A 21,803-nucleotide genomic window follows, 5' to 3' on the forward strand; every position below is an offset into this window, starting at 1 on the left:
AATGCTTCTTTCTCATACTTTAGGGTTTTCCACACGTTTCAGAGTCTTGAATAAAGACCTCAAACACTAAGCTATCAGTCTGCAGACTATTACATGCATAGCCAACAAAGAGAGGTCAGTATCAAATCCTGTTTCTTATATCTGTAAGGTAAAGACCTTAACCATTATGGCAACCTCTACCCATCACTGCAGTGATGTCTGTAATCACTGTAAGAGGGCTTTGCCATAGTTGAGGTAAAGCTTTTATTGCTGGAATGAAAGCCATTTCTTTGATATTTATTTGTGTTTGTCAGATGGAATTGTCTCATAGACCTTGCACTTTTTACTTCCATAGAAACTGCACCCCAAGCAATCTTAGGAGTCTGTCGAGACTGATTACACTGAAGGTAGGAAGACGGAAAGAGTTTTAAATTGAGATCCATCTGATCCCACCAGCACAGCAGTTCTAGTTTTACAAATCCCAGCACTGGTATTTGAATATCTAGGAGGTGAAGATGCTGGGTCCACATGTTTTTAGGAACCACTGAATCTTTTTCATATGAACCATGACAGCTGGTATCATTGAGATTAAACAATCGTAAGGCCTTGATTTGTTAAGAATTCTCTGACTGAAGATTGAGGCAGACAAGAAAGGTTTAGGAATATTTCCAGACATGTTTCCACTTTGTCTTGAGTTAAAAAGGCTTTTTACATCAGAGTGTCTATAAGACACACTAAAAACACAATCCTGTGTTGTCAGAGTCAGGAAGGATTTTTATATTTTTACCTAAAATCCCTGATGGTTTAGGAGGGATGAACTTTAAGGGCTTTTAGTATCTCAGCAAAGGCAAATAAGAAAGTTGTCTAACTAAGGAAAAATGTGGACAACCTGCAGTCTGTAGTGAGCCATCACAGGGATAGGCACTTTATAAACACTCTTGGTGCAGCAAATAGCCTGAATGGTAATGCAAATAATTAATAATTTGAGCAAGATACACAAAATATTACAAATCATCTGAATTTTTATGTTACTGAAGTGGGATAGTAAGCTTCCTTAAGGTCTAAGTTTACCATAGCACTGTGGTCTTGGTGAAGGGCTGGGTGACTAATACTGTTTGGAAGGTCGACATTTGAATTTTGAATCCTTCACAGAGAGCTTGAGGAAGGAGAGAGAGACAAGTGATCATCAGTGATCCTTTTATAGGATCAAAAACATTTTAGATAAAAGCCCCTTCCTAAATCTTCTAAATATTCTGCTGTAACAAAGCCTATGACACCTGCTTCCACCATATGTTGGTGCACCTGAGGAAAAATTCTGTTTGATTGCAGAGTGAGGAAGAAATCTTCCCGAAAGTAGGAGGAGAATCTATTAATTGCCAGCTGTAACCTAGCTGAATAATCTTCAAAATCCATTTGTCTGAAATTATCTGACATCAGGCTTGAGCACTGAGGGTAACTTACTTAGAATGCAAACTTGGAATAGTGACAGGAGAAGGGGAGAGTGAACAGGCCTCTGGTATAATTTTTCTGAAGTTGTTGGCCGACCCATTTTAGGGAAATTTCCTTGTTTTGGGATTTGAGGTTGTTAACTTCTTGCCATTTCTTCTTGGGGGCATGCCTGTTATTAGGCTGCATTCTCTACTTTCTGTCCTTATGAAAGATGTACAAAGTCTAGACGTGAAATATCAGAGGACCTGAAAACCTACAAACTCCCTGAATTATTTTACCTCTCTTATTCCATTGTTTGGCACCTGTGCAACAGCAAGCCCAAATAAAATTTCTATGTCTAAAAGGGAATTCAAAATTTCTAACTTAAAGTCATCTGAAAAGTTTTGGTTACATACCCAAACAAATCTCCACAAAACATTAGCTGTAGATGAAGACCTGGAAACAGTATCAGCATAAACATACACACTTTTAAGACATGTTTAAAAATCTAAGACAGGTCACATAAGACTTCAGAGAAGCAGAAAATTCTTCCAAGATATTAGCACATGTCCAAGTAAATGCATCCCTTAGCTTGGAAATAGTCTCAGAAAAATAGAAAACTTCCATATAGACAACTTCATGCTCACTGTAAAATGAATCAGTGCCTTGGGCTATAAAACTAAGAGGTGAGGTAATGTTATCTCTGTCAGCATCAGACTCCTCAGAAAATGGATTATCTTCCTTAGAAGTAGGAGCAGTGGAATTAGGTGAAGTCAAATGGCACCCAGCATTGACTGTCTGTAACAGACTTCTGGAAAAGGAAATCTTTTTTATTGACAGCAACCATTTGTTTGTTTTCAATATGTTTAATTTTCTGTTTATTATTTCTAGATGCATCACTATTGAATAAATTGTTAGGGGGCAGCATGTCATCCTGAATAAATGTTGTCTTTTCCCAGGGCGACTCGAGAAGATCTTCTCAAAGTATTTCCTGTACCCCAAATAAAGGACACTGGAACAGTTGCAGTGGATGTGTTTGATCCCTCATTCAAAGTGGCTGGCAAGGCTGTATAAGAGGGATTTGAGGAAACAGGTAAGTGGTCTGAGGAACCAGTAGAGACCACTGCAGAGCCACCAGCCATTGGCTGGACCATAGGAAGTGGTTGCCCTGGAGGCTCAAACTCATGCTTAAATTGTTTTTTTAAGTGCATTTGGAGAAGGGTAAGTATTGATACTGTAACTGGGGAAAAATACTGATGGCTGCTAAGGTATGTCAAGCCACTAAAAGACAGTATATTATTTGAAAGTAATCCCTAGAAAGACAGTAACAATAATCCAGGAACTTCTACTGATCTACATGAAAAGTTGGTATTCTTAAAGTGAAATACTATTACTTTCACCAAAAACAACTTAAAACACTAAAATATATCAGGATCTGATGAAGCATGTTATGTGAAAGCACTTATACTTTGTATAATTAAAATGTTTTAACATTTCTATGGAGTTTCTTTGAATTTATACCATTTGCCTTGGTGGTTGAACTGTGTTTTATTTATTATCTTGTTTCTGTGTTGACACGATTCAACTTTTAGTTGTTGGTCTTAGTTTGTTCTGCATGTCTAGGAAGGTAGCAGAGATTAGTTGTTTTTTGCTTTTAAGCTGGTATACAGTGTCAGTAAAGTGGATGAGTGCTGTACTGGTACCATGTTTGGGCTGTTTTGGATTGTAGATTATTGGTCAGGAAATGGTCTAATATCTGTTTATGTATACATTTTTCTAAGATTTTGGCAAGTGGAGACAGAATGGCTATGGGTCTATAGTTGGATACATCAGTTGAGTGGCCACTTTTATATAATGGCATTATGTATGATATTTTCCAGAGGGATGGTACATACTGTTCAGAGACAGAATGGTTGATTAGATTAGATATAGGGTAAGCTGTGGAAGAAGTGGCTAGTTGAAGAAAGTCACCAGGTAGCTGGGCAGTGGCTAGTGTGCAACATTTTAATTTGGTAATAAGAGTTTTAATATAGTTGGTTTGAATTGGTTTGAGCTGGAGAAGAATAGTATTGTTTTTAGGAGTCTGAGGTATGGGTGGACATGTGCTGGGGGTGTTGCTAAGGAGGGAGGTTATTGAGTTAATAAAGTGGGAGTTAAATTGCAAGGCTCTGGATTCATTTTGGTTGGTCAGTGTTGGGGCTGGGGTAGTGGGTTTTCCTGGGTTGAGAAGGAGATTCATTGTTTGCCAGAATCTTTTTGGATTGTTCTGGTATTTTAGCTGATTTGCTTGGAAGTAGGTTCTTTTGTCCTGTTTAATTAGTTTTTTAGACTGATTTCTAAGTTGCTGGTAGGTAGTGAGGTTTTCATTAGTTCTACTACTTTGATAGTGAGACCAGGCTCTCTGTCTTTGTTTTAGTAAATGAATTGTGTCTTTTGATAGCCAGGGAAGCCTGTAGTTGGTACATATGTTTCTTATGAGGTCTAGTTCACTGAGTATTTGAAGGAAAGAGGTATCGAAGTACTGAACTGTGCTATTAAGTGGAAGATGTTTCAAATGTGTCCAATCATATTGTAGGAGTCAAGAGTTAAATACGGATGGAAAGAAATGTTAAATATTGATGGAGAGAAATGTTTTTTACAAGCAGGGGCCTGAGAGATGAACCATTTACAGGCTGCTTGTGTCCATTATAGACATAGGTGCCAAACCAGGGATGAATGGCCTCTTCTCATCCAGCTGTCCAAGTTACACTTCAATTGGTTCAGGGAGGACTCTGCTTCACATGGATGGGGAGCCTGTTCCAGAGATGGGGTAGTCACTGGGATACATACCTGTCTCTCCAGCAGGTCCTATTTATAACACAGGCAAGGTTTCAGTCTTTATAACAGGTTATTCTGGTGCTTTTTGCTTTACATATATGAACAAAGTCCATCAGAGTGGGGTCTGGCAATGCCTTGTATATGAGGTGTAGATCTCCCCTCAACAGCCTGTAGGAGACAAAACACAAAGACAGGGCCTTGAGGCAGTCTGCAGAGGAAATATTACTTATGCCCTATATTCGTTAAGTAGGGAACCTCTGTGGGCGTACCATTTGTTGGATATGCCTAGTTAGCTACTCAATGATAGGTCTGATGAATGCTGAATACCGTGGAATAATGACTTCCTTGGACCTAGATGCCATACCATTGTTTATAAGTTGCCCAACATAGAATGATTTCCTCACTTCTGTAGAAATGTGATGGTCAAAGGCTAGATTACTGTCTGTGTGTGCCCCAACTCTGTGATTACTGGGTCAATTCTTAGGGTGTGTTGTCAATATGATAGCTACCAGGGGTGGATATCTTCCTGAAGGATACTATTGTGCATTTCTTGGCATTAATTTTAGTCCATGGCTCTAACACCAGTTATTTGGCTGTGTCAGTCCTTCCTAGAGAACATTTGTGTCTGTGTGGGATTCAATGACAGGTCCTAATTTGCAATCATTTGCAAATCTAGTCAGACAGAGACCACTGACATTGGCCTTGACTTCAGAAAAGTAAATTCCAAAAAAGGAGCAGTCCCAGGAGCGATCCATGAGAGATTCCTTTTGTGACTGGCCTCTTTGTAGAGGTGGCCTCCCCAATTCTAACCTCCTGGGACCTGTATGTGAGCCAGTTGGCTCTATACCATGTGACATAATGGTTTGCACCTAACCTGTTCACTTTGTCAACAATGTCCATTTTGCTCTTTGGTGTGTTGGGCTTTTTGAAACTAACAATCAGGGAATTTTACTTCGGCCACCTGAAGATATACTTTTTGAAACTGATCATCCAGCATTCTAGATTTACATTGAGGATGATAAGAGTGATAATCTGCTTGGCATTTACTGGATATTTATTCCAGAAGTTGGATATATATATAGTGGAATATAAATCGATCATGCACAATGGTTTGGATTTACCTGTTCACAATTCTTTAGATACTTCAGTGAGGTATTTAGAAAATCATGTTTTCAAAAGCTTTTTATTTGCAAACAGTCCCATTTCATGACTATTTCTAACAATGGTTTGGTCTTTTCCCTAGATTTGTCTATGAAGTGATCCGACAGAGTGGGAACCATGCTTCTGAATCTCTTTCTGACAGAAGAGATGTCTTATTCTAAGGGAAATAAAATTATGGACAAGATATAAACATTACCTGCACATGTGTTCATGAATAAGCTGAAAACATTTAAAAACCTCATATAAAGTCTGGCAACAAAAGAATACATTTTATTTATGTAAATGCTACTTTCCAGCTTTAGCAAGCATGTGGTACATTGATACCCTAATTGTATAAAAACAGTTTGATGGCTTCTTTTTAACATGACCACGGGTTTAAACAGAGAAATCCATTTTGTACTCCAACTCTTTTTACTGCCCCTCAACCCACCTTGAATTTCAAACAAATGGACAGATCTTACAAAATGTTGCACTCTTGCAATTAATAAAATGTACATATCAGTTCTTTCTAAAACTATTAACGATTTGTTTATGGATTTACAATCCTCTCTGTAAGCAAGTTATGTGCTTGTTGTTAGAGGCATTAATTTAGACAGTTGTAAAAATAATATGGCTTGAAAAAAGTTACAATGTTTCTGAGTGATGCAAAACAAAAATATACTCAGTAGATTACAAATTGTATGCCTGGCTACACCCTTGAACACAGATGTTAACCATTTATATTTTCAGACTGACAAATATTTCACATAGAGAAAGACAGACAGACTAGATTGCTAGGTGTATATTCCTCTAATTATCTTACTCAGTCAGATATATATATATATATATATATATATATATATATATATATATATATATATATATATATATATATATATATATATACTTACAGTATGTCTTTATCTCTGTATATCTATAGCTATATCTTTCTATTTAATAAGTATATATATATATATATATATATATATATATATATATATATAATTTTTTTTTAATAGTGATCGAGAGCTCTTATATTTATGTATATATAGAAAGAAACATTTCTATATATAGACAAATATCTGCTGTTTGCCAAAAAGAAGTGTTCCTTCTTTCTTCGGTGTCTTGTTCTTTGTGCTGAGAGAATAAGAATATTTAAGAAGGAAGAGTTTGGGGTTGCAGCTCTCAGGTGTGTATACAGGACATTTTCTATGCCCAGATGAAGTTTAGAATTTGCATAAGTATTTATTGAGTTAAGACATTTGATGATTTTTTTTTTTTTTTTTACATGTGGTGTTTTTCCTTACATGTTTCTCATACCAGGATTTAGGGCTGTCGTTCATATCTGTCCACACACACACACACACACACACACACACACACACACACACACACACACACACACACACACATCAGTGTATCACAATTATATAAGTCTTTCTTTGCAAATAAGTGCAACTAAATGCCCATATCATTTCGAGGTAATCGGACTCTACTTACTTTCAAAGTCAGTATTGGATCTGTAGAGATACACATCATTAATAATGCAAAGCAGCTTCTAGCAGGATACAAATACTTGCAAATATGTTCTACCAAAGTCCAGACCATTCTAGCATTTCCACTATGAAAACCCATGAGAATATCTGCCTAAGTGATTGGCAGAGGACAGGTCTTAAGTGTTAGTCATACCCTCCAGGGTGGCAAATGCACATTGACATTCAGAGCTGCTGTGTGTGGAAACATTTTGCAGATGGCTGTGTTTTAAATGCAGACTGAAAGGCTTGGAAGGGATGTTTAATACTTTAACAGATTTTAAGTCTGTATTTTGTTTTTATGTATCTAGTGAATGTCCCCAGTGAAGCATATTACCATTCTTCAGATCTATATCTCCCTTGAAGTAATAATTTACATATCAAAGTTTTTAAAATGCTTCAAGTATTAAATTTCAAAATAAAGCATAATTGATGACTTCTTTCAGATTATCTTAGAACAGTCAATTCCAATTACAAAACATATGTCAGTCATACAGAGTACTTCCCCTGATGTTTGAAGCATAAAGATTTAGAACTATCTGTTCTAACTCAGCATGTGTGATCTCTGCTAAAAGGAACAGATAGCGCATTCATCTCTAAATCAATTAACAAATCTGACATTTCTTCTTCTGAATATCATGAGCAGCAGACAAAATAATGTCAATAAACATAAGCAGTGTACTTTATGCATAGTGTGTGTGTGTGTGTGTGTGTGTGTGTGTGTGTGTGTGTGTGTGTGTATGTATATATATATATATATATATATATATATATATATATATATGTAAACATCTATATCTACCAATGCATATATATATATGTATATATATATATATATATATATATATATATACACACATATATATATATATATATATATATATATATATATATATTTATGTGTGTATCTCTCTCTCTCTCTCTCTCTATATATATATATATATATATATATATATATATATATATATAATCTATCTATATAGCTATATCTGTATATGCATGCATGTGTATGTTTTCCCCCTGCATTACCTTATTAATAAATGCTAAGCCTAACCATAACCTAGCATGCATAGGACTTATTCATTTTACTGACTGCATAGAATGTCAAACGTCTTTTAGCCAGAATATAAGATCGCCATCTCAGAATGAAAGAAATAAATATTGGTGTCTGTTTGTGGAAGGTTGCAGTGTTGTGAGGAGTGGGGATTTACCCTTTCCCCACTGTAGTGTGATCTCGGAGTTGGCATATGTAAGTTGCAAGGAGGTATGAGGATACAGGGGGATTATCCCTGTACATAAAACGTATTTTTTTAATTTTCCAATACTTAGTGTTTCATGTTTTATGATCATGATTTTCATATTTGAATATTTGGCTGTTCAGTCTTATATCCAATATGCCCTAGCATAACTCAAATAACACCTTTTTAAAGTAATTGCTTGACAGCCTGATAATCAAATTCCATTAAAGAAGATTTTTCTATAGATGGCATTTGCTTCATTGACTATAGCCTTTACAGTGTTTTGTCCCCATTGGTTGTGGCTGTACTGTTGTGGCATTGATGAACATATTTTAGGAAATGGGGGGGGTGGGGTTAAGGGATGTGGGGAGGCAAAGCTCCTTGTTTGGGCAGTATGAGTTGCAAAGCTGCTAACATAAACAATTATTTTTAGTTTTTAATTTGTGTCTGACCTTGGCATTTGTATTTGTGGGCACTTAATACATTTGCTTTTGTTACTCATGTATCAGGTAGTATCAGGTTGTTCTTCCTGTTGAGCAATTATGGCATTCCTTAACTTAAGTTAATCCACATTTGTCAGTTAAATATTTTTATTGTTCCTTTCAGTGAAGTGATAGCACAATGGGGACTATGTGTTATTGTTTATGTTTATGCTTTTGCTTCTTTATAGTTTTTATTATATGTGCGTTTTAAACAATTCTTTTAGTTTCAATGAGGTTTGCATTCAATAAACTGCTTTTTCAGTGAACAGCATATTATATGACATTGTTTTGCACAAACACAAATGTACACACACACACACACACACACACACACACACACACACACACACACACACACACACACACACACACACACACACACACATACACACATACACACTCAAACAAGTATTTCTGTCTGTCTGTCTGACTATTAACATACCTATGTTCATAGGTTCATAGGTTCATACTAGGCTATCTGCCCGAGGGCATTTATAAGCCTAGCCCATTGTTTTGTGGCTTACGCCACCCCTTTAGTATGGGGAACTATACCCATTATTTTGCTGTGCCTCTGTCGAGCAGTGACACTGAGGTAATTCCTGGGGTATATCTGCGATCTCCCATCCATTGGTCAAGATTTCTCTTGAACAAGGCCAGCGAGGTGCTCTGCCTCACATGTACCGGGATTTTGTTCCACAGCATAGGAGTCTTTGGGTGATGAATCTATCCCTCCAGCACGTCCTATTAATAGCCGTGTCGAGGTTTAAGTCTCCCGCTTGTGGCTCTGATGGATCTAGATTTTTGAGGTGAAGCATATTCATCAAATCTGGGTTTGACATGGCCTTGTATGTTAGGCAAAGGTCACCTCTGAGCAAGATGGCGACTGAATAGAGCTGGAGTTCTTTCAGTCGGGCAGCATAGGACAGATTTTTGAGACCCTTTATCCTTTTGGTGAGGAACTTTTGTGGCCTCTCCAGCTGCTGCAAGTGTCGGGTCAGATACATTCGAATGGGGCATTGTACTCAATCATTGGTCTGATGAGTGATGAGTAAAGGAGACTATGACCTCCCTTGATCTAGATGAGAATCCCTTCATGATAAGGTGGGCAATGTAGAAGGACTTCCTAACTACTTTAGCTACATGGGTGTCGAATGACAGACTACTATCAACCTGGGTCCCCAGGTCCCTGATAACTTCTTCTGTGCTCAGTGGATTGCCACCTATTTGGTAGCTAGGGGTAACCTTGTTTTTCCCGAAGGGTATGACTATGCATTTTTGGCATTTAACTTTAGGCCGTGGCTCTGGCACCAGTTATCCGTTTCTGTGAGACCCTTCTGAAGGATATCTGTGTCAGATGTGTTTTCTACTATGGCGCAGTTTGCAGTCATCTGCAAACTTTGTCAGCCATAACCCTCCTGTGTTTGCTTGTACTTGGAAAAGTAGATGCCAAACAAGAGTGGGCCCAGGACTGAGCCCTGTGCGACACCACTTGTGACAGGCTTTGAGTCTGACATGGCGCCAGCAACTCTGACCCTGTGGGTTCTGTCACTCAGCCAGTTTGCAACCCATCTTGTGATGTATGGGTTAACATTTAAGCTGATGAGTTTTTCAATGATACCAGTGGGGTATTGTATGAAGGCCTTAGCCAGATCGAGGTAGGCTGTATGGACTGCCTTTCCCTCATCAATGGCTTTGGTGACTGTTTCGAAAAAGTCAACCAAGTTTAAAAGGCATGATCTGCCTTTGACAAAGCCAAACTGGGTTGGATCCAAAGTCTGCAAATTCCCTATGTCTTTATTTATGAGGTCCATTATGATCCTCTCCATGGCTTTGCAGATAAGGCTTGTCAAGCTAATGGGCCGGTAATTTCCAGGGTCTGTGGAGGCACTGCCTTTGTGAAGTGGGACCACAGTTGCAGTGCGCCACTCCTTGGGTATGTATCCAGAGGTAAGACTTTGATTAAACAGCTGTCCTAGCTGTGGGTTTAATTCCTCATTGAGTTTGGAGCACACAGCCGGGGACACCATCGGGTCCCATGGATGCTGTGTTTTTGCTTTGGAGAGAGCAGTTCTCACTTGGGCTGGAGATGTTTGGGGGCTGCACTCATTTGGTATAGATATCTCTCCTTTTGGGGAGGGGAGAAGTTTGCACTGAACCTGTCAGCCAGTATGTTGGCAATGTCTGTAGGATCAGTAATCTTCACATCATTTTGAACTAGTTCTGAGCATATCTGGGAGTTTCCTCCTAGGTTTCTAACATAGCTAAAGAAGGCCTTATGATTGTCTTTTGAGTCTTTAGCTATTTTTCTCTCGAAATTTGCTTTGGATGATTTTATGAGAGCTCTTAGTTTTTTACTTATAGTGATCAAGGGTGTCTTACCTTTTAAGGATTTTGCTCTATCTTGTAGTAGCTTCCTCCTTTTGTTGTAGAGTTTGTTTATGGCTGGGGTCCACCAGACTGGACGCTTGCCTTTGGTACAAAGAGTCTTTGTTTTGCTTGGGATTGCCTTATCCATGCAGTCCTGCAGGTGCTGGTAGAAGGCGTTTGTAAGTGATTCAGCGGCTTGAGTCCTCGGGGCCTGAAAGGAGACCACACTAGTCTTTAGAAGTGTGAAGTCGGCTTTTGAGAAGTTCTTTACTGTGGTCTTTTTATTTCAGGTGGGGTGGGATGAGGACCTCCAGCGAGATTAGTTGTGATCTGATCTCACCAGTGAGGGGTATACTTCCGGTGTTGAACATTGTGCTCCCATGTTCGTGATGATGAGATCAAGTATGTTATCTCCTCTTGTGGGGATGGTGACTAGTTGTTCCATGGCATTTGAGTTTATGAATTCCAGGAACTTTTGGGCTAGGGTGTTTGGGCTTGAGTAGTGTTCCCAGTCTATATTAGGGTAATTGAAGTCACCTAGTATGATGGTGTTTGGTGATACATTTATCCCTCTAGTGTTTTCAGGAAGGCCATGTGAGTTTCCTGAGTTTGTGAGGGTGGCCTGTAACATGCTACAATTTGCAGAGCAGTCTTGCCTATGGTTAATTGCACCTGGATGGTCTCCGATGCATCGTGCGTTGCCACCAGTCTTGAGGTGTGGGTGTCCTTGATGAATATGGATACCCCTCCTTTCTTGGTATTGTCCGGATTTTGGGGCCGGAGCGCATGATATGAGGTAAAACCTGATAGCGCTGGGGTGCTCTCAGGAGCCTTGAACCATGTTTCTGTCACAGCACAGACATCGATGTTCTCCATACTGAGAAGGGCCTCGATGCGTGCATTTTGAGATTTAGACTTCTGGCATTGAGCAGCATTACCCTTAGTTTTTCCTTTTTGTGTTCTAGGGTGGTAGGTTTAGAATTTGAGCCTTGCCTAAAAAGGCACTATGGGGGTGGCAAGAGCCTTTGCCAATATCCGAATCCCAGGGTGACAGGTGCAAGCCGTCCCTCGAAGCAGCGTGGCTTGTCCAGCATGTCATCCCAGGCAGACAGATACTGGATCCCCTTTGAATGACACCAGTGTTTAAGCCAATTGTTAAAGCTGATCATCTTATCTCTGTATTGTGGCATCATTCTTGGTGAAGGTAGGATACTGCTCAAGGTCAGGGTCATACCTGCCTGGGCTACATAATCAGAGAGCTCCTCAATGTCTCTTTTCATGTAGTCCAAGGAGGTGCGTCTCAGGTCGTTTACACCAGCGTGGACAATGACTGAGTCATATTTGTACCTGCTGTTGAGAGACCTGAGTGCTTGCGTTATGTGGCGGATTCTAGCCCGATAGGCAGCTTACTGTGACCTTCTCCTTACTCAGTCTAGTGAGCGGGACATCAGTGTGTCTGACTATGGAGTCACCAATGACTAGTGTGTCTGGCATTGTGTTTGGCCTTAAGGGCTGTGACTGTTTGACACTCTGACTGTGAGGTCTATGTGTTGCGGGTGTTGTGTTCTGAGGTGGTGGTTGTTTGGGTGTCTGCTTTGGTGGCCTCTGCTGTTTTGGTAGATTTTTGATCAGAGCCTCGAGTATGTCTTTGTGTGTTTATGTGTATGATTTGAGGTTGTAATGGTACTATGTGCGACTGGGTCTATAGTGTGTGTGGTAACCTTCTCCTCCTGACTGGTCTTGCCAGTCCTATGTTGAGAGAGCTCAGCCTCCAGTTTGGCCGTATAGTTGCATCTCTCGCATGTATTTGTGTTTTGTGGGAGGAGGAAAGGGTTGTCTGTGTACATGAGGCAATTGAAACATTGCCTCAATATTCCCAGGTTCACCAGCTGAGCAGGAGAGGACACTAGCAACTGATCCCTCGACATGCTAGAAGGGTAGAGAAAAACTTTAAAAAGATTCGGGGGCGTGGGTGACCGAGAAATGGGGGGTTGCCTTTTTGGGGTACTATCTATGACAAGAGTGCCGTATCAAGGTAATATGTGTGTATATATATATATATATATATATATATATATATATATATATATATACATATATATATATATACATATATATATATATATATATATATATATATATATATATATATATATATTGTATTTAGCCATACCTTTTTGGCTAAGGTCATGAATGAAAAAGGTATTGGAAGCCAGTTGACAGATAAGTAAATCACATTAGAGCTACATTACAAATTGTAACATCTGATAAAGTATGTAATGGAGGATGAGTGGATAAGAATAAGTAGGCCATCTGACTATCAAGTTACCTTATCTCCACAGTCTAAGGCTGATTTACAAGACAGTTAAGTTTTAGGACAGCTAAGAGTTTATGATCAGAGACTAACAAGTTACATTATGCAGAGCTAGATGACGGCAGATAATGTTTTAAAGGACTAAGTTGGTACAATAAAGAATATATTAAAAATAAGCAAACTATCTCACCTATATTGCAGTTTATATACACGTTACTTAAATCTCGGATTCATATATCTGAGTCCATGGCATTAGAAAGCATGCATTCATCTTCTTTAAGCCTGGAAAATGAATATGACAGTTTGATGGGAAGGACTTTTTGACCAAGACAATGTGAACATGTTCCATCCCTTTTCCTGTCATGTAGTACTTCTGTTAGCTGGGAATGCAGGGAATATAAGTGTTAATTTCATTTCCCATTACTGACACTCTTATATCCTAAACACCATATAATTTTAAACAATTGCAATATGCACAAATGCAGGTGTTATGAGATAATAGCATTAGAATAATTTCAGCTATAAGCAGACATTCAGACATTAGTAGTAAAACAAGCATTATAATTCATTCTGGGGCTAGAGAATACAAATTATTAGCTAGTGGAACATTCTAGTTCATCTTAAGAATGGGAAATACTCTACAGGGCTAGCTACTTATTGGTGCAAACATTGGCTCTAGGTAATTTGGTCACACTCATTAATGTTGATGTGACAACTTGATCCCATGTAAAAAGAGGAACGTGGGGGCTGATGACACTGAAAATGATGACTTAAAGGAGTTACTACCTGAGGACATAGGACTGACAGCAATTAACTGAAGTTTCAAGCAAGAATCAGGGACCAGTTAACAATAACTCACCTGATGATTTGAATGGATGCACAATAATTTGGGCCACAGACAGCTGCTAATAGATACATAGATTAGACAAAGACTGTTTAGGACTCAAAAGGTGAAAAGAAGGATCATCCAAACAAATTGAGCTTCCATGTTCAGCTATCCCATCCACACATTACAACTACACATAACTAATATAGTAGAACCTAAAAGATACTGTCATAACCATTGCTGATAAATTCAAGACTCACTACAGGGAGGTTATGCCTGTCTGGGAACCCATTGGTAAAGACTGCTAGAATGACCAGGTATGCTAAAGCATTCATAACTTTTGCCAAATCGTGTGAAATAATAAATTTCTTCCTCAGGTGGCATTGTTCTAAGGGAATTAAGATGACCTGACAACTGCTGACATACGGACTGGGGATCAGAAAGGATTGCCATAAGTAGAAGCTTTAATATGATTGGATGCCCTTTGTGGTATCCTTTTGCAATTCATACACAATCCCACCTCTGATGTTTTCCTGTAGCTGGAGACTCAGAAAAGACAACAGTCCCACTGGCTGATCTGTATGATAATGCAGCAGTCCAGGGAAATTGTTGATGCTTATTGGCCATGTGTTGTCCTCCAGAAATGTCAGACAATTGTCAACAGGCTAAAAGATCAGTGCTAGAGGAAAAAGTGAATGCCAAGAAAGGAGTCACTGAGCAGTTTAAAATAAAAAAAAAAAAAGTAAATGCTATCAAAAGACAGTGGTCACCAATTCACTGCTATAGTAGAATCATGGCAGAGGTTAAGTTCAACAAAGACATGGGTGTGTGTTAGTGTGTGTATGTGGAAGTGTGTGTACATGTCTGTATGTGCATGAATGAAGCTGGATTAATGTGTGCCATGCGTGTGTGTGTGTGTGTGTGTGTGTGTGTGTGTGTGTGTGTGTGTGTGTGTGTGTGTGTGTGTGTTGGGGTATACATGTGAGTAAATAAATGAATGTTTATTTGAGTGAGATTGACTGTAATGTCTTTCTCTTTGAAGCCATAAATGTCTCTGAATCACATTTTGTCATTGTCATGTAAACTCACCTACCTGAAGTAGTTTGATTTATGTCAGTACTGAGGATCTTTCGGAATCCCAGGGCTGGTCCTTAGCTATTAGTGCTTTCTCAAGTATTACAGCAAGATTTTTTATGTTTGCTAAGAACTCTATATTCCTTTAAAAATAAAGTGGGGTCAGTAGTCTCCCAATGACCAGCATAACCCACTAAATTTGCCTCTGTGACTTCAGAGTCACTTCTCTACCCCATGTCTCAAGTGTGTGTCTGCATCCAGCTGTTTTCACTCTACGAAAAGGTACAGTGGATTCTTGTATTTTTCATTATGGCTTATTTAATTTTGGTTCAGACTTGTACTAGAAATATATAACTAAGATTTCACTGTGTTTAATTGTGGCTAATTGTTGTGTATTTGCTGTTAATGTGTAATACATATATCAGCACGTCTAGTGACTTTTTACTCTAGGTTGCAGTAATAGCATCAAAGTTTGACTTTCTGCTATTAATGTCTAGAAATTGAATTGTCAAGTTTCTACGGGTTGGATGTTTTACAGTAGGATTCAGTGTAATGATCATTTTTTTCTTGTTTGTACTGCAGTTACATCAAGTAAGTCTATAGTCTGTTGCCATCTGGCTAAGTGTTCTTTCTTTCTTTTTTTTTTCTTTTTTCTTTCTCCCTGCTAATCTGTCATACATATGTTTGTTATGTATATATGTTTCCACTCACTTCTACTGAAACCTTCTATTGTAACACCTGATTTTTATGTTTGCATGAACAGCACAGTTACTGGATAATGTAGCTGATTGTTAGTATATGAGAGTTTCTGTTTGTGAAGAGTTTTGTCATTCTAGAGTTGCTTCCTTTTTTATTTTTATATATGTTACACTCTCTAGCTGCTTGCCTTTTCTAAGTGCTTAAATATCAGATTTACAGATTTGTATGTTGTGTAGCAAAGAGTGGGAACTAACGGATAGGCTTGCCTCCTGTCCCTCTAACATCTGTAAACCTACATCTTAGCAACCCCACACTTGCATGCATACACATATCTCTTGTTAGTTTAGTGCATTTTTTTCTTTCTGTCCTATAGTGTGGAAGCCACCAGTTTTGTTTTTGGTAATCTCAAGCTTGCATACCTACAAATTTTTGGCATATTTCATTGGTTGTGGCATGGCAGATAATGCCCCCCAGTCTGGGGATGTAGGGTACCCTAGAATAATACATTGTTATATTCCTTGTGTAAATGATCCTCATTGTTACTTAACATTATGATGTTATATGTACAGGTTATATTTAATTGTCTATTGCATTTCATCAAAGAACCAAATTGTTGAAACCCATATGGGTAAGACCATTTGGTCAACAATTTAGTACCTTGTACCATTCTAACTGAGATTGGGGTACCATGGGGAATGAGGAATTTGCTCTTTTCTTCACTGTAGTACAACTTCAGAGTTGGTATAAATAATTACTAGGGGGTGCAGGGGGGCTCTCACCCCTGCAAAAACATTGTGTTGATTGTCGGTGCTGTTTGGCTTTATGTAGTTCATTGACAAACTAAAATATCTACCATGTAGTCCCGACCATAGGGATTTAAACAACCTGTTTCTTTAAATGAAACAGCTGCATATTTAAGTAACTTTTTCTACATTAACTTACTTGAAATACCATCATATTTTTTTGACACTTTAAGATTCATAACTGAAATATATGCATGCATGCTACTTACCCATGATAGATCACAAGCCTATACTACCTGCACTGACCTAATAAAAACATTTGGCATAAATCCACATACAGGTATTCTTGAAAGGCTGATGAATTCCAAACTGGATCTTGTATTCATTGTTACTTATAATTCATGTGATACACTAAATAGTCAATAGTCATGGTAGCTATGAAATGAAGTGACTAAATTACCTTTAAAATTATATTGTTATATCCATTTCCATTTATGAGACTTGCTACATTAAAATTACTTTTATTTTGCATAAATCAGAGGTTATTATAGAGATTTCAAGACAATATTAAAATTTAGACAAGTGGTTGGAATTTAACTCAATTTATTAGCTAGGTTTAATCATTCAGGTCCTTCAAAATGAGTCAGAAATTATTGCAATTAAGGAAGTTTTATGGTAGGGATATTTATGATAGATGCATCTTATTTATAGTCAAATTTCTGCATAGGAGGAGATTACTTTCTATTCACAGTTACAGAAATCCTAGTTAAAGATTGATTTTTGGGATGGCATCCCTTAGTGGATAATAAAATTTGCCAAAACACAGAGATCCAAGTATTACTTGTCATGTGCATCAATGAGCAACTAATGAAACATGGTATGACTCCTACTGATTGACGGGTCTATATTATATCCTTGAACACTTAAAAAATCGAACGCTGATTGATCAAACTTATTTTCACAAAACTGCAAAATATCAAAGCAGCAGAAACTGAAATTTTTTCCTAGGGAAAGAATTCAGTTGTCCGTTTCTGTTGCTTTGATATTTTCAGTGTTATGGTGGAAAGTTACCGGTCGGATTCAGGTAAGTGTGCGATAGTGTGGATGTGAGTGTTAGGGTGATTTAGATGAGTTAGGGTTAGGGCTCGGGTTAGGTGTGTGTGTGATTGAGTGGACATGAGGGTTAGGGCGGATTTAAGTGAGTTAGGGTTAGGGAGCGGGTGAAGTGAGTGTGCAATAGTGACAGACCTTAGGGTTAGGGTTTGGGTTAAGGTAAGTGGGTAGTTAGTGGTGTGTGCATAGTTTAGTGTAAGGTCAGGTATCAGATTTTAGGTGTATGTGTGTGGATTTCTGTTTGTTTGGTGTGCTTGTGTTGTATGTATGTGTTTTGGATCAGTGATTGTTTTTCCCTGGGGAAAAAAATCACTGATCTGACAGTTCGAGATTGTAAGCTTTCACTTAAATTAGGTTGATCAATCAGCGTTCACTTTTTTAAGCATTCAATGATATAATATAGACCCTGATTGACAACTGTGATTGATGAAGGAAATACTGTATCCTCAAAGACAGAAACAGAGAGAGAAATTGGACCGTTACCCTTTGTTTGTAATAGTGTAGTTTTAAATTTGTCACATGCAGTTATCAGGGGATGTGGGGAGAGTTCCCACTTGGAAAATCCGCATTGTACTGATTGCTTGTCGTTTGATGATAATGAGCAGCACATTTTCTGGTAGATTCCGGTACATTCAACAGTCTAAACTCAATCAGTTACAGCTCAAGAAAACAGCTGTCAAAATTATGGACTAATTATTTTATTATCTTTAGGACCTCCTGTCATTAGTTAAAACTCATTAAATTTGGAGACAGAACAGTCTGTCTGTTAAATATGAACCGGGCATCAAAATGAAAACTGAGCCTGAATCCCAACATTCTTTCTTATACTAGAGGAATTAGTGCAATTAATAGGATGACAGATTTTTTGTAATTTATTTTATAAGCACAGTATCTCCATTTCATGATATCAGATAGTTGTCTTTAAGTTGGGTTCTAGGATCTCAACCAATAGAGGTGGGTTGATGATTAGAGGAGGGAGAAAGTATCTAGAAAACTGCTTTTTTTTAAAATACCTTTATTGAATTATCACTTGTGGCATAGGCAAATTGACACACATATATATATATATATATATATATATATATATATATATATATATATATATGTAATCAAACTGTATTACAAGTTCACGTTTAAAAAATTATACTTCACGTATATTGCTATATATCATATAACCTAAGCAATATTACATAAATTATTCAATTTCTGTCTTTTTTTAAACAAGAAACATCTTTATTAAACCATCACTTATGACATAGACAATCATATGTTTATGTAAATGAAAACAAACCACACTGACACAATCCTAGTTGCAAGCATTTTACATCACAAATCATACTGATACTCTCCCAGTTGCAAACATTATGCATCAGTTATAATCTACCCAATCATTTTTAGTCAAACATTACATAGCTCATTTAAGTCTTGCCTCCTTTTAAATCTCATTCCTCCCCTGTATGTATTGTTCCCACAATTCCTAATTTTTCCCATGTAGTTTGCTCCTACCCTTTTCTAAAGACCTCAGTTCCAGTTGTTTTACCTCAGTTACTATGTTCACTACTTCTAGTATAGTTGGTACAATGTATATATCAACTTATTACGGATGATAATTGCAACAATCCAGATTATATTACATCAGAGTTTTAGTAAACATATAAAGTCTTTGTTTAGAATAACTTGGTGTTTAGAAAAAAAAAACTTAGCAAATTAGTTTAAAACTTTCAGATAGTACTGTTTATTTAGCAGATTTATAGAAAACTATTAAAGATTTTCGAGTGTATACAATTTGAAACTGATGAATACCTTACTGTATTAAGTTATTAAAGATTTTCATCTTTTTTTTTTATTTTTGCTAGCCCCCCCCCCCCCCCCAAGCAAGACCTTGTCTGATGGCTCTCCATTCTGCACTCAGTTGACTCATTTTTTCAAGTATACTTGGACTCAGGCATTCAAGGTCTAGGCAACAGATGAACAGCCTATCCATTCCGGTCTCAAAATTTCCATCAGACTTCCAGTCACTGTAAGAGTCATGAGGGTGGAAGTTGTCTGGCTTGCTGATCCTGAGGACCAGCTTCCCTTCTCCCCTAGGAAACAATATGTCACTTCTCAGGGACTACTCCAATCCCACCATCACTGCATCCTTAAGGTCAATAGACTCAGATGATCCGGAAAACCACTAAGTAAACATCTAGCACTCCTTTTAAGAGTGACCCATGTGGCAGGCCAGATATGCCTCTCTCTCCACCAAGGATTTCTGCGCTAGCAGCATTCTGTCACTACCATCTACCCTGCCAGTTCCTATAATCACCCAAGATACTAACTGAATTTGGAATCTCTCGCAATGTAGTCAGGGGTTTCTCCCTCTAGCCAATGGAGCTGGCTTCTTTTCTGAAATTCAAACTTTTCCTTAAATTAGTCTGTAATTATAACTGTGATTTGTTTTTATTGTTAATTAAAGATATGAAAAAACCTCATTGAATATTCTAACATCGTATATCTATATCTATATTTATATGTGTGTGTGTGTGTGTGTGTGTGTGTGTGTGTGTGTGTGTGTGTGTGTGTGTGTGTGTGTGTGTATAAATGTGTGAGTCCCTTTGGAAATCTCGAAATACTGAAAGATCGACTTTCAGTATCTCGAGATGAAAATAACGAAAGTGCAGTTATTCTAAACTGGACTTTAATGAATGTTAGTTTACTGAATCTGCAGTTGTTGTAGTGTGCTTTGTCTATAAGGTGCAGTGTGGTCTGGGATTTAGACATGGGGGATGATGTGTGGTTGTTTACAGAGATAAGGGTAGGTTTAACTGTTTAAGGGTTTTGGGTAGGGATTTATTATGCTTTAGTTGTTTGGTAAATTTTGGGTGTAGGTTGGGGTAGACAGGTGAGAAGTTTTGAAAGGGGTGAGTTTTGTAAATGTGTAATATATATGTTTTTAATGTGTATGCTTGATAGTGTGCAAAGTAAGTGTAGGGCATGTAATGGTAGATTTTTTGTGTTTTTCATGGTAGTGTGACCTCAGAGTTGGTATATATAAGTAGCAGGGGTATGTGGGGGCAACTCCCCCCGGCAGGGTGCAGGGGGCCTTGCCACCCTGCTTATAGATAGGTTATGTGGATTTTGTCGGTGTGTGTATTTTGTTACTTTGTTACTGTGTAGGCAGGGAGGTGTTGTTTGTGATTTTGTGGGAGAGGGTATATTAAAAAACTGAATGTCACCAGCTGAAAATTATTATTATTATGAATTTTCTGTAAAGTGACATCCATTTTCTTAATTTTTTTATTGTAGTGCATGTTTGGTATTTCTGTCTCGAGATACTGAAAGTTGATCTTTCAGTATTTCGAGATTTCAATTTCAAAGTAGACCCATATGTATGTATGTATGTATATATATATATATATATATATATATATATATATATATATATATATATATATATATATACATGTATACATCGACAAGTTAGAAGATCGACAGCCACTTCACCGACACATGAAATAATCGACACCGCAAATCACGGACATTTAACAGCTAAGTAGTTTAAATTTCGCTAATCATGCCTACCATGTTTTAGTAAGTGTGGCAGTGTTATGCATGTGTGGTAGGCATGATTAGCGAAATTTAAACTTCTTACCTGTTAAATGTCCGTGATTTGCGGTGTCGATTATTTCATGTGTCGGTGAAGTGGCTGTCGATCTTCTAACTTGTCGATGTACTGACATGTACCCATATATATATATATATATATATATATATATATATATATATATATATATATATATATATATTATATATATATATATATATATATATATCTCTATATATATATATATATATATATATATATATATATATATATATATATTATTATTATTATTATTTTCAACTACTTAGGACTTCTGATGTCATTTTATACTCAGACATATTAATTTTATGCAATTTTGCAGCTGCAGCTCATTGGAAACTTTAAAATGTAATCATAAATAAGTAACCTGGTTTAAGACATGCAGGAGGATTCAATAAACTCTGTGTAGGCTTAGCATAAAGCCTA

Source organism: Protopterus annectens, chromosome 2.part2 (assembly GCF_019279795.1).
Source record: "Protopterus annectens isolate FY-2018-M chromosome 2.part2, PAN1.0, whole genome shotgun sequence".
Classification (NCBI taxonomy): domain Eukaryota; kingdom Metazoa; phylum Chordata; order Ceratodontiformes; family Protopteridae; genus Protopterus; species Protopterus annectens.